Raw genomic sequence first — 17,006 nt, 5'->3', positions numbered from 1 at the left:
GAAGGGTAAAAGTCTTCCCAGTACGGCTGTCAAGGATACGGTGGAGTTCCTTAGCCCCAACAACCGGGTGTTGCAAGAGGCAGTTTCTAAGGCCCAGGCAGACAGCAAGAGTGTCAGAAACCATGAATCAAGCTGAGACAGAAGTACAATTAAATCACACTTGTTTATTAATAAAAATGTAAATAGAAAAAGCGTAGTCAAGCATAGCCAGAGTCCAGTAACCAGATCGGGCAGTCAGCCAGGCCAGAAGTCATGGATCCAAGTAGAGCAACAGCAAGCAGGATAAGGAGCCAGAAGGGATGTGAGCAAGCCAGTCTTTAAACAAACCGCAGGAGATGGTTTCTAGTGATGTGACCAAGACGAAGGCAGAGGTGAAGTGAGCTGGAAGGCTTTAAGTAGGCAGGTCAGACGAGCATCATCAGGAACAGCTGGTAACTGTGGAGAGAGAAGAGAGCTGGAAATTAGCCGACAGCTGAGCAGCTAGCCCAGAGAAGGAAGGGCTAAGCCAGCCCTGATAAAGAGGACCTTGCCCGAAAGAGAAGAGGGGAACTGGATCTATAACTTGGCGATCAGTTACCTTATGAGGAAATCGAGAATTAACTAACTATAAGATGCTGGTTGAGGCCTGATAACCTCCGGGTTTTGGTGAGTTTGAACCCCTTGTGGGTGTGTGGAGCACGAGGTGGAAAATCGTTTGATGAATGGTGCACTCATCAACTCTTTGTTGTATATACCATCTACGTCCACTAGAGACTCTGTATAGATCTTCATTAATCTTTTCCCTGTTTATACATGATATATGGTAGTGACCACATACTAGTCAGTCAGTTTTATTTTTACTGATGAGAGCGCCGCTTTGATGTTTTATTTGTTACTCTTTTAGAGTTATACATTTTTACATCTATTTTCTATAGGTTATATGGCTTGCTGATAAATTCCCGTTTGAGGGCAGGCTCTCACAGTCCTCACATATAATGCTGGACCAGATGTTGGAGGTCTGCAAGAGGTGAAGCGGTATGGAAAAGCAGCTTCAGGGTAAAGGTTACCAGATGGTTGCCATGCTCAAAAAAAACACAAAAAAACAATATGGTGTAGAAAAACCAGCCCAAGAGTCAATTGCTGTACATGTGTAGGCAGTTTCAGGTTGACCTCCCTACACAGGTGGCGCTGTTGCATCTGCCTTGCTGGGAGAGTGGAGGACAAGAGAAATATATAATCTTCGTAGGGCCCTGTATGGTTATCAGGTGGGCTGTTGTCCAATTGGACGCTGCCACCCAGGTGACCCCGCAGCCATCTTTGTTGAAGGCAGAGCTTACAAAAAGTTCTGGCTCGCTGCTGTTGGTGTGCAGTCTGCATGTGGTGAGGTTAGGGCAGGAACCCGCTCGACAGGGAGAGTAAACTTAGTGCAGAGACAGATTCCAGAGGCCGAGGGATAGTAAAGGTATTGGAGCTGATTTATTGGGAAACTTTTCCATTATTGTGTTTACTGCATCGGCCTGCCTACCGCCTCTATGCCAGGTGCCACCGGCTTCCTGTTGTGATATTGCTGCTCAGTCATTACTGTTGAAGACATTCAATTGTTGTATCTGGAACGGTTAACAATATATTATGCATTCTCAACCACTGTGTGTACTGTGGACATGTGCAGAATGGAAAAATGTGTTTCGGATAGATTGTTTATGTTACTAATTTTGTTTCTTTATGGAATTACCGTATTTATCGGTGTATAATACCCACATTCATTTTAAGAGGGAAGTTTCAGGGGAAAAAAATTAAATTTAAAAAAAGGAACTGTGAAACAAAATAAGGGTCAGTGCCCATTTACAGCCTCACCATTGCCATCAATGCAGCAACCTCACCATTGCCATCAATGCAGCAACCTCACCATTGCCATCAATGCAGCAGCCTCACCATTGCCATCAATGCAGCCTGATCAATCCCCATCTGCACCCTAGTGGGAAAAGGGAGGGGGCGGGACGAGCGCTGACAGATTACATACAGTGAGAATCTCCTATGATAGACATAACAGTGGTCCAATGGCTTCCCAGGAGACGGAACTTCCTATTACAGAGGCCGCCAAGTAAACAGGAGATTCTCACTGTATGTAATTTGACTGCGATTGTCCCGCCCCCTCCCTGTCCCCTCCGAGGCAGCTAAAATTTAAGTATTGGCGTATAACGCGCATGCGCTATTTGCACTCGATTTTAGTTTGGTTTTGGAATTCATTTAGTATTGTTTTGTATAATTTATGAATTTTCTAATGAATTTCAGATTTTCAGAGCAATTAAAATTCGGATCGGTCAAAAAACGATCGACCAATTCGAATTCTGTGTGAAGAAATAGCTCGTTGTTAAGCAGCAGGCTGGGAAGCAGGGGCCGCCCGCGTCCTTAACAACCATGAGTCATCATCTGTCGGGGGGCTTCCCCACTGACAGATGAATTTAAAGCTAATGAATGCCAGCAACTGAAAAGTGTTTAGGAAAAAAAAATAAAAAATGTGGGGTGACCCCCCCCCCGATGCATTCCAGACCCTTATCCGAGCATGCAGCCTGGCAGGTCAGGAAAGCTGGGGGGGGGACTACATATCAGGCTACATGCCCTCAACATGGGGAGTGGCTGCTTTGGAGCAGGGGGGCTCTGCGCCCCCCACCCCAAAGCACCTTGTTCCTATGTTGATGGGGACAAGGGCCTTTTCCAGACAACCCTGGGCTGTGGTTATCAGGGTTTGTGGGTGGGGGGGGCCCACCGGAATCTGGAAGCCCCCTTAATGGGTATCAGGTACATCGTGCAAAATAGTGGGAAGATCTTAAAGGGACAATAAATACCAGGAATGCATTATGTGCAGGGTTGAGGAGTGCACTATATACAGAGTGCAGGGTTTGGCGTGTGCTATGCAGAGTGTGAGAGGGGAGTGGAGGGAGAGAGTCTGAGGTGACCCCCTGGCCTTATGTTTGACAAGTGCTCCACACAACTGGTTTTCAAACTGTGACAAAGGGGTGGATGTGGCCCTTTGATTGACTTTATCTAGCCCTTGGAGCACTATTTTTTTTCCCACTAAAGCCAACAATGGGGCACCATTCCTCTCAATTACACCAATAATGGGGCATTATTACTGCCGCCGACACCTATAACGGGGCACTATAGCTCCAACTTATACAAGGAATGGGGCACTATTAAATCCAATTATGGTGTATTGCTTAGTGCTTACACCCATTGATGGCAGGGCATTTTCCAATACTAACAGCCACATTCTGCCCCCCCTGAGGGCCGGTTCACACTTGTGCGATGCAAGAACCCTGCAAATCTACTGCGGGTTCTTGCATCGCACCCGACACGCACGGCAGTTCACACTGCCATATGCAAGCTGCTGGGGAGTGTCTTTATATGTTAAGGACACCCCCATTTCAGCTCGCATATCGCACTGCAAACTGACAGGTCGGACATGAATCGGATCGCTTTTGTGTGAACACACATGCGATCCGATTCTGGTCCAAACAGAAAAAAGGGTCCTCTGCGTGTTTGGACCAAATGCGGTACGATATCAGCCATTCTATCTGTATGGCTGATATTGTACCGCGCAGACATCACATGTAATGTGAACAGCAGTGCGCTGCAAATTACATGCGATGGAATCTCACAAGTGTGAACCGGCCCTAAAGCCTCAAGGACAATAAACTGGCCTTTTGTGTAGGAAGTTTGGAGACCCCTGCTCTCCACCAAACTTATTAAAACCATGTGGACCTGGTTTTGTGCACAGGGGTACAGTAATGCTGGAACAGAAAAGTACCTACCCCAAACTGTTATCATAAGGTACAGTACCCTTTACTGAAAACATCTGAACCCAATAATTTGGAGGGGTGTCCACATCCTTTTGGCCATATAATGTTGGTGTGATGGTCAATTGTCCACAAAGGTTTACCCCATACAACAGATGCTTCTTCGATTATCCATCTATTTAATAAATGGAAAAAAAGACAGCTCAACTCTGCCACCAACTCCCAATATTCCTCCCTACCATCTGCTGTAAATTGCAGTTGGGACTCACCGGTTGGGAAGCCGGACGGTCCCGAGTCCTTTAAGTCGCCAGCATTTGCCGTTGTTACTAATAAGTTTCACGCAACGAAGGCACAGATTTCGATCTCCTGCGTTTCAGGATTGACTCTTTAAGCCTTGTGTAGCTCTTTATCTTTCCTAGGACAGACATATCTAGTTCTTTCCACATTACGCTGTGTTTGCTTTGTTAAATGACCCTCTAATGTTCACACTAGGAACAGCTGCTATGTCCTGATGAGGTGTGAAATTTGCAAGTCAGCTGAACGCTAACTTAATTTGGAATGAATAACTAGTCTCTGCTATCCAGCACATTGACCTTCAAAGTGCACACTTGTGTGAAATGAAGGCACCTGCCTCAAGCTCATTCCATAGTTGGCTTCCCTCAAGAGAATGTGGACCAAATATCACTACTACATAAACTGCTTCAAAGATCAATAGAAGAGACTTTTTTGAATAATTTGAATAGAGATTTTGTTTTTTAAAGCACAATTTAAAGTGGTTGTAAACCCTTACAAACCACTTTGACCTACAGGTAAGCCTTAATCTAGGCCAAGAAATATCTCCTAAACCTATACGGTTTAGGAGATACTTGCCCAAAGACAGGCACAGGCAGGCGCACTGAGCGCGGCATTTCCAACAACGGAGCTGCCGCGCGTGTCGGCTCCCGTGCGCATGCGCGGGAGTGATGTCATTGCGGCTCTGCCGAATGACAGCGGTGGAGCTGCGAGACCCACCGAAAAGATGGATGCGCCGGACTACAGGGGACAGCGGTGACATCGCTGGCTCCTGTGTCAGGTAAGTGACAAATAACGGGCTACTATGCGATGCATAGTAGTCCATTATGCTTTACCTTTGCAGGGAATGAAAGAGGAAGTAAACCCATCAGGGTTTACTTTCTCTTTAATGTTAATTTAAATGACCCCCAACATCATTTAACTCACTTTCTGTGAGCCCAAAGTATCATTGACCCAACTCCAAAGCCCAACTCCAGGTAGAGCACATTACTACACTCCCTCCTTCCACTTCATTATTTTTTACAATATGTTCCTTTTAATCCAGGAATCTGCTCTTCAGTGAAGTGACATCCATGACCATGGGCCCCATTCCTTCTTTTCTTCCTTCGGTGGCAATGCAGCCTTTCACCTGCATGGATCTGAAGTCACATAATGAAATGTAGCGGACGTCATTTAGGATCAAATGTCACACGCCTGTAAATTTAGTTTTTTGGCCTCAGAACAGTAAAGGTTCTAAAGGGGTTAATTGTGTAGGTTGGCCTTAACACCAGTCTGGCCAGGCTGTGTTTGGAAGTTCTGTCTGGTCATGTGGACGGTGAGGTGCACATGACAGGCTAGAACCAAGTCTGGTTGGATGTTTGGGTATCGGCCTTCTCGGAGCCAATCAGTGGGAGTGCCGGGGCCCGCTAAGGGGTCTGGGAAGGGGTACTTAAAGGGGTGTGGGTCACGTGTTCGGGGTTCCGGAGTTGTTCGAGAGACCCGTGTGGTCTGGTCTGGTTCCAAGACCGGGGTAGCCCCTAAGGGGTCCCGTTCACTCGGTGTTCAACACCCCGCAACATGTTTCTGTCTGTGGCCCCTGATAGACCCGTCTGGTCGGGGGTAGGGATCCATCTGCTCCCGAGTCTCGGAACCTGCTGGTCCGAGGCGCAGTAACTGAGGGAGGATTCAAAGTGTCCGGGTGTGCTCTCGGCTTGGAGGGACACCGCAGCTTGTGGAAATGACCGGTGGAGGACTCTTCAGAGGAGGACCGGCAAGTGGCATCCTGGGAAGTGCCTGGTTACTGAGTTGAGAAGGACATTGACTAATTCACACTTTTCCAGTACCATAAAGGAGACGGGAAACATTCCAGGTACGGAGGAAAAAGGTTCCTGTTTGCCCTTAAGTTGCTTGTTCAAGTTTGAGTCAACGTGCTGACTTCCATGATCTTTGGCTAGAGATCTGTTCAGCCTTGAATTGCCCAGCTGCGAGTGGCTACTCTCTGGGTGGAAATAGAGACTTTGCTAGACCTGCAGTTCAAGGTGCCTGAGTTCTTCACCCGTGCCCTCTGTTCCCTAAGACACTGTGTTAATTGAAAGTTCTACTGCAGAATAAAACCTTTTTGAAAGGACTTCATCTGTGTCAGTGTACAAGTCGTTAGGTATCAACCCTGGGAACCCCTAGAAGTGGAGGAGCAGGCCGAGAGAAGGTGACCGGTAAGCCCATTAAGTCAAGACCGCTCTGCAACGGGTTATGGCCGCTATAGACATATGAGTAGCTTTCCATTCAGTAGTCCTATGAGCCCAGGCTGCCCCCAAGGGGTGGGTCCATGATACTTTGGGCTCACAGGAAGTGAGTTAAATGATGCTGGGGGTCATTTAAATTAACATTAAATTGTGCTTTAAAAAACAAAAACTCTATTCAAGTTATTCAAAAAGTCTCTTCTATTGATCTTTGACTTAGGCTCGTTCTCCAATGTCCCATTGTATGTAGGAATGTGGCCACCCATGCTCAACCCCGAGAAGAATTATGTAATGTGTAGCGTGTACAGAGCAGTGTACATGTCCTCAACTAATGTGTACTGTTCCTTCCAAACAAACCGGGGAGGCAGAAAAACACGATATGGAAAGATTTCATGAAAAATCGTTTAGGAGGCCATTAAGTAGTGGATGTACAGTATATGGATTATTTCTGGAGAATAGGGATATCATTTAGTGTCCCTTTAACCTAGATGATGAAAAAAGCTCTGCAAAGGGCAGTGCTGAGGAGGAGGTGCATATTGTATCAAAAGAAGATTTTATAATTTAAATTGGTTGTAAACCTCAGACATGTAATATAAACAAAGCATATCCCCCTATAGAGTGTATTTGTCTCAATCCAGAGCACTAAGTGTCATTTCTGTCTGCTGCTTTCTTCCTCTGCTACTAGCATGAGTCACTTCTGACAAGTTTTCCTGACACCAAGGGAAAAAAAGAGTGCAGGGGTCAGGAGTGTGAAATATACAGTGTGCAGGGGTCTGGAAAGTGTAAGACATCAAGTGCAGGGGTCTGGAGTGTGTAACACATAGAGGGCAGGGGTCAGGAAAGTATAACACACAGAGTGCAGGGGTCAGGAAAGTGTAAAATGCAGAGTGCAGGGGTCAGGAGTGTGTAACACACAGAGTGCAGGGGTCAGGAAAGTGTAACATGCAGAATGTAGGGGTCAGGAGTGTGTAACACACAGAGTGCAGACATCACGAGTGTGTAATATACAGAGTGCAGGGGTCTGAAAAGTGTAACACACAGAGTACAGGGGTCAGGAAAGTGTAAAGTGCAGAGTGCAGGGGTCAGGAGTGTGTTACACACAGAGTTCAGGGGTCAGGAAAGTGTAACACACAGAGTGCAGGGATCAGGAGTGTGCAATATACCGAGTGCAGGGTTTTGGAGTATGTAACACACAGAGTGCATGAATAAGGAGTGCGTAACATACAGGAGGCAGGGATCAAGAGTATGCAACACACAGAGTGCAGCGGTCAGGAGTGTGTAATATACAGAGTGCAGGGGTCAGGAGTATGTAATATACAGAATGCAGGGGTCAGTAAAGTGTAACACACAGAGTATGATGGTTAGGACCTTACACTGATTGTACAATCTCCATTAGATTTACCAGCAACTAAGTAGTGCAAGGGTCTGCCTGATTGGATATAAATTGATTGGATAGATTTGGTAGATTCTACAGAGATTATACAGTCAGATTGCAAAGTATATGGTGATCTAAAGAACCATATTAAGATCTACTGTAACACTACAAAGTAGGGATGCACCGATACCGGGATCGGTATCAGTGACGATACTTGGCATTTTCGGGGCTATCGGTACTCATGAAAATGCACCGATACCAGAAACCGATGTCGGAAGTGACGTCAGCTTGGGCGGAGCTCGGGAACCGGATAAGATTGCGGCCTCTCCACACGGCGGTGAGTGCTGTTTCCCTCATGACGTGTTTTGCTGCTGCTACATGGCTGCCCCACATGGCGAGCACCCTCCTTACACCATGTCCCCTCATGGCGGCCAATGAGCGCTCTTCTCTATTTCTAACTGTTGCTTGCTTTCTACTTATGTGTCCCACGGCCGGTGATGGCTGTACAGTACTACTAGTTTACAATGTACATGACATGTCATTGATGACACTATTTTTTATATAACATGTTCTGTGCAATTTGCGCTTTAACAGCTTTGTGACCAGCAAATAAACATGTTTTCTTTCATAATGTCTTTTTACTGCATTTCAATACCTCATATTATGCCGAAAATGTGTAATTTTTCATTATTTTTTTTTAAAATGGTCACATGACCAAAATCAGGTATCGGTAATTGGTATCAGCGAATACATGATGTCAAGTATCGGCACTCGTACTCGGTGTCAAAAAAGTGGCATCAGTGCATCCCTACTACACAGCTTTTACATAAGAATCTGAGGCCTGGTGACAGTGGGGCCTCTTTAAAGATATTTTTTTTATGGATTGGATGGTTAATACCCAGGGGCGGACTGACCATTCGGCCACTCGGGCACTGCCCGAGGGCCCCGGGCCACTAGGGGGCCCCATCAGGGTTGCCAGCCTCAGTAAAACCAGAGACAGTATGTAAAAATCCAGAGATTGGGCGGCACAGTGGTGTAGTGGGTAGCACTCTCACCTAGCAGTAAGAAGGGTCGCTGGTTCGAATCCCAGCCACGACTCTACCTGCCTGGAGTTTGCATGTTCTTCCTGTGTCTGCATGGGTTTCCTCCAGGTACTCCGATTTCCTCCCACAAACCAAAGACATGCTGGTAGGTTAATTGGCTTCTGTCCAAAATTGGCCCTAGTGTATGAATGGGGACCTTGGATTGTGGGCTCCTTGAGGGTAGGGACCAATGAGAGTGTGTAATGTACAGGGATAGGGACAATTGTAGACACTCACTCAGGATGAACTGGATGGACTGGTGTCTTTATTCAACCTTACCAACTATGAAACTGAGACTATAGCTGCCCCACCTCTCCAGTACCTTCTCAGCCAACAGAAACATTACTGTGTGTGTATGTGTATACTGTGTGTGTGTGTGTGTGTGTACATGTATGTGTATACTGTGCGATTGTATACTGTGTGGCCCCATATTCTCTGATTGCCTGGGGGCCCCATAATCTCCTATTGCCCGGGGGGCCCCATAATCTCCTATTGCCCGGGGGGCCCCATGAGTTGCCAGTCCACCCCTGTTAATGCCCCTGTTTTTTGGGGCAGGGGTTGCGGTTTGTAACCCAGTGGGGAGATTATCCCACAATGTATGTGCTGATGATAAGCAAGGAAGTTTTCTGCAGGACAGAAGTCTTTATTAGAAGATCTTCTCTTATAAGTAAAATTGTGGATTTCCCAGCACATTCTATCTCAGAGATAGGGGTTATAAAAATAAAAGGAAATCTCCTCAGTCGGCTCACAAAGAGTAATAATAAAAAGCTGACAAAAATCCAACGCTTTGCCACTTTATCTTAAAAAAAACAAAAAAAAAACATAAAAAATGGGGCTTTAGACGCACTTTCAGGTACATGTAGCGAGCTTCTAACTCTCGTTGGGAGAGTTTAGGCCACTTACTAGTAGCTCCCTCTAGTGGACATATGCATTTACTGCAGATTTAAAGGAATTTTGCAGGGTGATGTCATACAATCATACAGAGAAATGATTTGACCACCTAACCAAAATGATCCAGAGCCTGCAGCTCAGCCAAAATAATGTTGCGATATATGGTTAAATGCTTTCTTGAACATGTGCCATTATTTAATATGGCAAGTGCATTAAATGTCATCAAATGTGCTGCTTCTCATTTCAATGAAAGAGGAAAGAGACCTGTAAGCAGGGCAGGATTTAGGGTGGTGGGGGCCCCTGGGCTTGAGTCATTTTCGGGCCCTACCTTCTATACATTATCGGATTTATCGGCGTTTAACATGCAGCGGTGTATAACACACACCCCAAGTTTAGGAGGGGATTTTAAGGAAAAAAACATTTAAATGCCCATCAATGCAGCCTTATCAGTGTCCATCTGCAGCCTTGCCCATCCATCCGCAGCCTTGTCCAGTGTCATTGCAGCCTTGTCAGTGTAGCCTTCTCATTTGCAGCCTTGTCATTTGTAGCCTTGTCATTGCAGTCTTGAAGTTTAAAAATGGCGTCGCCAAGATACATCTCGGCAGCTCTCGGGTCCTCTTGGCGGCTCTCAGGTCCTGTCGCAGTCCCCAGCGGAGCAGAGAGTATCCGAGTGTACTCGGCTTGGCTCACGTTCACGCTCAGTTCCTGTGTTATGTCCATCATAGGGCAGGACTGGGCGTGACTGTGAGCGGAGATGAGCCGAGTACACTTGGCTATGTATCTCAGCGGGGCCCCCTATTTGGCAGGGCCCATGGGCTTGAGCCCAGTCAAGCCCAATGGTAAGTCCTGCCCTGCCTGTAAAAAGTAAAAGTGAAGCTGCAGCACGGTAGGAAAGAGACCTGTAAGTAAAAGTGAAGCTGCAGCACAGTGGGAAAGAGACCTGTAAGTAAAAGTGAAGCTGCAGTACAGTAGGAAAGAGACCTGTAAGTAAAAGTGAAACGGCAGCACGGTAGGAAAGAGACCTGTAAGTAAAAGTGAAGCTGCAGCATGGTAGGAAAGAGACCTGTAAGTAAAAGTGAAGCTGCAGCACAGTGGGAAAGAGACCTGTAAGTAAAAGTGAAGCTGCAGCACAGTGGGAAAGAGACCTGTAAGTAAAAGTGAAGCTGCAGCACAGTGGGAAAGAGACCTGTAAGTAAAAGTGAAGCTGCAGTACAGTAGGAAAGAGACCTGTAAGTAAAAGTGAAACGGCAGCACGGTAGGAAAGAGACCTGTAAGTAAAAGTGAAGCTGCAGCACGGTAGGAAAGAGACCTGTAAGTAAAAGTGAAGCTGCAGCACGGTAGGAAAGAGACCTGTAAGTAGAAGTGAAGCTGCAGCACGGTGGGAAAGAGACCTGTAAGTAAAAGTGAAGCTGCAGCACGGTGGGAAAGAGACCTGTAAGTAAAAGTGAAGCTGCAGCACGGTAGGAAAGAGACCTGTAAGTAAAAGTGAAGCTGCAGCACAGTAGGAAAGAGACCTGTAAGTAAAAGTGAGACTGCAGCACGGTGGGAAAGATGCCTGTAAGTAAAAGTGAAGCTGCAGCATGGTAGGAAAGAGACCTGTAAGTAAAAGTGAAGCTGCAGCACGGTAGGAAAGAGACCTGTAAGTAAAAGTGAAGCTGCAGCACGGTAGGAAAGAGACATGTAAGTAAAAGTGAAGCTGCAGCACGGTGGGAAAAAGACCTGCAAGTAAAAGTGAAGCTGCAGCACGGTAGGAAAGAGACCTGTAACTAAAAGTGAAACTGCAGCAGAAAGATATCAGGCCCCCTACTCTGCCAGAGATGAGTCCCATGATTGAGTGCACAACAGTCATGCATATATGTGATAGCACACAATAGGGCCCCGGCTCCATGCTGCCACATATATATGTATGGCCAGCAGGAAAGGGTTAAATTACCCTGATCTTCTGTACATGTATAAATAATTGATAAGGCTATACCTTCCCATTAAGCCAATATGGAGCCATGCTTCATGACACATACATTCGCGTGCGTCAAACCTATAGCTTCTTCAGTGGAATTGTCTCTGATGGATTAAGGATTAAGAACCTACAATCAAATTCAGGAATGGTGATCTATGAGTAATTCCTCGGAACGAGGAGTGGATGTGATGATTCAGAAAGTCCGGTACAGCTGATGGATTACTGTACATGACATATTAGTCACCATATGATTCAATGGGATTGATTTGCTAAAGGATAATTTGCAAGTACAGTTGCTTGAGAGCTTGGTAAATGAGATTAGGTTTCACTTTGCAAAAGAATACCCAATCACATGCAAGGAAAATGTAAAAAAAAAAAAAAAAACAGCATTTTTTCTTGCACACGATTGGATGATGGAAGGCAGCAGAGCTTTCCCTCATTCACTAAGCTCTCTGCAACATGCATAGTCTGTTTGCCTCTAGTAAATCAACCCCAATGATTTCAAGCTATAACTATAAAGAGATCACACTTTGATACAAAATAATCTTATGGGGGTTGTTTTAGTAAAACTGCATGGTGCAAAATCTGGTTCAGCTCTGCATAGAAACCAATCAGCTTACAGAGATTTTTGTCAAGGCTTAAAGTGTATGTAAACCCAATGTCATCCTTTCTAAACGACTGCCATAGGGGTTATCTATAAGGATATAGATGCCTCCTGCATGTATCTTTACCTGTCAAATGTCTCCCCTCTGCCTGTTATGAGACCCGAAAAACTGCAAATTCTGTGGGTGGGTCTGTTGTCTGGAGCTCGGTGGGTGGAGTCGTGACGTCAGTAGAGTCCTCGCCCACCTCTACACTCCCCTTGACAATATGCATTTTCTCCTGTGCATTTCCTACACTGAACTTCTGCTATGATCCCCAACATCCAGTGAAAAGACAGGAAAGTAACCACATGACTTCAGTATGCCCAATCATGCTGAGGTGTGGAACATCCAATCCTGGCAGGGAAGCAGGAGAAAGGAGTGGGAGGGAATTAAAAAAGAATGCATGTCTCTTAGGCTAGTGCACAAGGTATGTAAATCACCTGTCACTCACAGCAAGGGGGAGGATTTGACAAAGTTTTTCTCTTTTTGTCAAGATTTATCTCACTCAACAATAAGAGGATTGCTCAGACCTGGATTAACTCTTTGTGGCAAGACTGAGCTCAAATGATAGGAAATAGTATACTCTACGTTATGACATCAAAAATAAAAATAAAAAATGTCAGGTTTACATCCACTTTAATTGAACAAGCTGAAGTTAGAAGCTGATTGGCTACCATACCTCCCAACTGTCCCTTTTTTAAGGGACTGTCCCTGATTTCAGCAATGTCCCTCTGTCCCTCATTCCTCCTCATTTGTCCCTCATTTTGGTCTGATCCATATAGTTGTATATAAAATGCACTTTTTATCATTCAAAAAGTGTTTCCCAGTGCTAAACCTTTCATCCAATTTCTAAATTGCTGCATTTGTACATTTTAACCACTTCCCGACTGGCGCACGCCGATGTACGTCGGCAGAATGGCACGGGCAGGCAAATGGGCGTACCTGCACGTCCCTTTAAATTTGCCGCCCTGCCATCGCGTGCCAGTCGGGACCCCCGTGAGTCCAGTCGCGGGTCCCGTGGACTCAATTGCCGCGGGCATACCCCCGATCGTCTCACGAGGAGGCTGAACGGGGAGATGCCGTTGTAAACAGCATCTCCCAGTTCTGCCTAGCAACAAGTGACGCTGATCTCTGCTCCATGTGATTGGAGCAGAGATCAGTGTTCACTAAAAGAAAGCCCAGCCCCCAACAGTTAGTAGCACGCCCCTAGGAACACTTAACCCCTACACTGCCACCCACTGGTTAAACCCTTTACTGCCAGTGTCATTTACACAGGAATCAGTGCATTTGTATAGCAGTGATTGCTGTATAAATGACAATGGTCCCAAAAATGTGTCAAAAATGTCCGACGTGTCTGCCCTAATGTCGCAGTCACAATAAAAATCGCTGATCGCCGCCATTACTAGTAAAAAAAAATTATTAATAAAATTGTCATAAAACTATCCCCTATTTTGTAAACGCTATAACTTTTGCGCAAACCAATCTATAATCGCTTATTGCGACTTTTTTTACCAAAAATATGTAGAAGAATACGTATTGGCCTAAACTGAGGGGAAAAAAAAAATTTTTATAAATTTTTGGGGGATATTTATTATAACAAAAAGTAAAAAATAATGTGTTTTTTCAAAATTGGCGCTCTATTTTTGTTTATAGCGCAAAAAATAAAAAACGCAGGGGTAATCAAATACCACCAAAAGAAAGCTCTATTTATGGGAAAAAAAGGACGTCAATTTTGTTTGGGAGCCACGTCGCATGACTGCGCAATTGTCAGTTAAAGCGATGCAATGCCGAATCGCAAAAAGTGGTCTGGTCTTAAGCCAGCAAAATGGTCCGGGGCTTAAGTGGTTAAAAGCCAATATAAATGAATAGTAGTGGTTAAAAAAGCACTTGTGGATTTAATTAACCTTTTTTTTTTTGGGGGGGGGGTTAATTCTCCTTTAAGTGGGTGTGACAGGGGGCGTGTCCTATGCCTACATATATTTGCTAGTAGGTGTCCCTCATTCCCATCTCAAAATGTTGGGAGGTATGCCATACACAGCTGCACCAGATTTTTCACTTTGCAGTTTTAGTAAATCAACCCCATTGTGTTTTTTGTTTGAAATAAAATTGTGTTTCCTTACATGGTTTATAGTTGTATGTGTATCAAGGCAGCCATATTTAATTATTACACAGACAGGCCATACTTTCTGCTTTGCTGTGCTACACAATAGTTGTGCTTTACTGCTTTTTCTCACAATATAAGTCTATAGGTCAGCCAGCCCATTAAAAAAACAATGCTCTCCCTATGTGGCTGATAATGGTTGTTATACAGGGAGGTTGAATATTTTCCCTAATGAAGGAACATTCTTTTCAGTAACCATCACACTAATGTACTGTGAGCTGTAGACATAGTATATATATTAGCAGGGGTTCCATGGGATGGGAAGGTTATTTTATGCGTTCCTCTGCATTAAAAATGTAGAGAAATGGTGCTCTAGTGGCTAATCTGCAAATTTGTAGATTTAATATAATAAGAAACATATGGAAGAGCAAACACATCGCTGCCCCCTAACCACCGCAACAAATGCCAGATGAGAGGAGATGGAAGGACTTCGTCTCCTGATGCCACCGAAATGATATGAAATACCTTTTGCTTCTTCATAACAATGCCAGGTCGGTGTAGAAATTTTCTTCATGGATGCCAACTGCCAATGTCTGACCCTTAGCTCCACATGGGTGTCCTTACTGTATTAATCCTTAAACATATCTTGTCAGTTTACTGTCACAATATATCTCATAATACTTGGAAGCCCTTTCTGGATTATGGAAAAGACCAGAAGGTCATATTTAACATATACACTTTTCTAGTGGAAGTGGTAGTTTAAAAATGAGAGTCTTTGCATTTTAAATAACGTATTCCTATAACCAAACCTGTATCATTTTTAAAGGGATTGGAAAGGTGTAGAATCCTTGTCAGGTTTTTATTTTTTCTGTGTCCCCTTTGTAGAGATTGACTATCACATTTTGTCCAGGAAACCACTGTCACTGGAATAGGATGTGATGGGCAATCAAACATTTTTTGAGTTGGCACCAAACAGGAAATGAGGGAAATTTCTCTAAGCCCTTGTACACACGGTCGGAGATTCCGACGGAATGTGTCCTATCGGACCGTTTTGTCGGATATTCCAACTGTGAGTAGTCTCCATCGGAATATCCGACGGACCAACTTTTCCAACTTGCCGGTAAAATTTTCAGACAAAATGCTCCGATCGGACATACTCCGATCATGTGTAGCCTACTCCAAAGGACAAAGTGCCACGCATGCTCAGATCAAATTCCTAGACCAGTGATGGCGAACCTTGGCACCCCAGATGTTTTGGAACTACATTTCCCATGATGCTCATGCACTCTGCAGTGTAGTGGAGCATCATGGGAAATGTAGTTCCAAAACATCTGGAGTGCCAAGGTTTGCCATCACTGTCCTAGACCAAGGCTATTGGCTACTAGCCTGAACGTAGTTCCGTCGTAACGAAATAGCGTCATCACGTTATGTACAATCGGATTTTCCGACAACTTTGTCCGACCGTGTGTATGCAACAGTTTCGGACAAAATCCATCGGACAAAATCCAATGGATTTGGTTGTCAGAATTTCCGACCGTGTGTACAAGGGCTAATAGGGACACTTGATTTGGTGATAACCATCATGGGAATAAGAGGGGATTTTCTCTCCTCTCCTGTTGTGTCTTTAGGACAAAAATTTAAGGAAAATCTCAATTGGACAAAGGCAGCAAAAACAAAAAAAAAGTTTCAGCTTTAGATACAGTGTTGTTTTTTATTGGTCTTCCAATTCTGTCAATCGAATATCCATTTCCTAATCTATACCAGCCTATCTCAATCTTTTTACCCCAGTGGAACTGTTGAAAAACATTTCAGGTCTCAGGGCTAGGATTAATCCATTGGGGGCATGAGGATAATGCTCCTAGCATTGGTGGTCAGTGGGAAGAATGTCCCCCTTACAGTGGTTGCCAAAATGTCATGTCAATGTTTGATGTCATGGAGTTGACTCAGCCAAGTGACATTGGACCTCAAACTTTTCTAGCACTATCAATGACAGGTCAACCAGACTTAGCTCAAGGAACCCCTGGCAACCTCTGGAGGATCCCTAGGGTTCTATGGAACCCTGGTTGAGAACAACTAGTCTACAGCATGGTTATCCAAACCATGGGCCACAGGCCACATCCAGCCTGCCACAAGATCTTATCCTGCCAGATGTACATGGATTAAGGATCCAGATCAGTTGGTCTCTACTGATGGAGACTCTGATGTAAGGGGGGTTCTGATGGGGACATTGATATAAAGGCCATAGCCATAAATGACTGCCTTTGGTTCTCTCCCGCAGCATAGCACATGTGAGATTTTGCTTTCCAGGAGTCTCTTTAATTAGACAGCTAGTAATAACTGCAACATATATGTGAAAAGCTCAAAACTCTTGGATCTTAGCCCTAGAATTTATACTCTAATGCCCCGTACACATGATAGGATTTTCCTATGGAAAATGTGTGATAGGACCTTGTTGTCGGAAATTCCGACCGTGTGTAGGCCCAATCACACATTTTTCCATCGGAATTTCTGTCACACAAAATTTGAGAGCTGGTTTTCAAATTTTCCGACAACAAAATCCGTTGCACACAATTTCCGATACACAAAGTGCCACACATGTTCGGAATCAAGCAGAAGAGCCGCACTGGCTATTGAACTTCATTTTTCTTTGCTAGTCGTACATGTTGTAGG

Source organism: Lithobates pipiens, unplaced genomic scaffold (genome assembly GCF_037356315.1).
Source record: "Lithobates pipiens isolate NorthernLeopardFrog02 unplaced genomic scaffold, aLitPip1_a1.2 Scaffold_27, whole genome shotgun sequence".
In the NCBI taxonomy this organism is placed as follows: Eukaryota; Metazoa; Chordata; class Amphibia; order Anura; family Ranidae; genus Lithobates; species Lithobates pipiens.
This window is presented reverse-complemented; position numbering follows the sequence as displayed.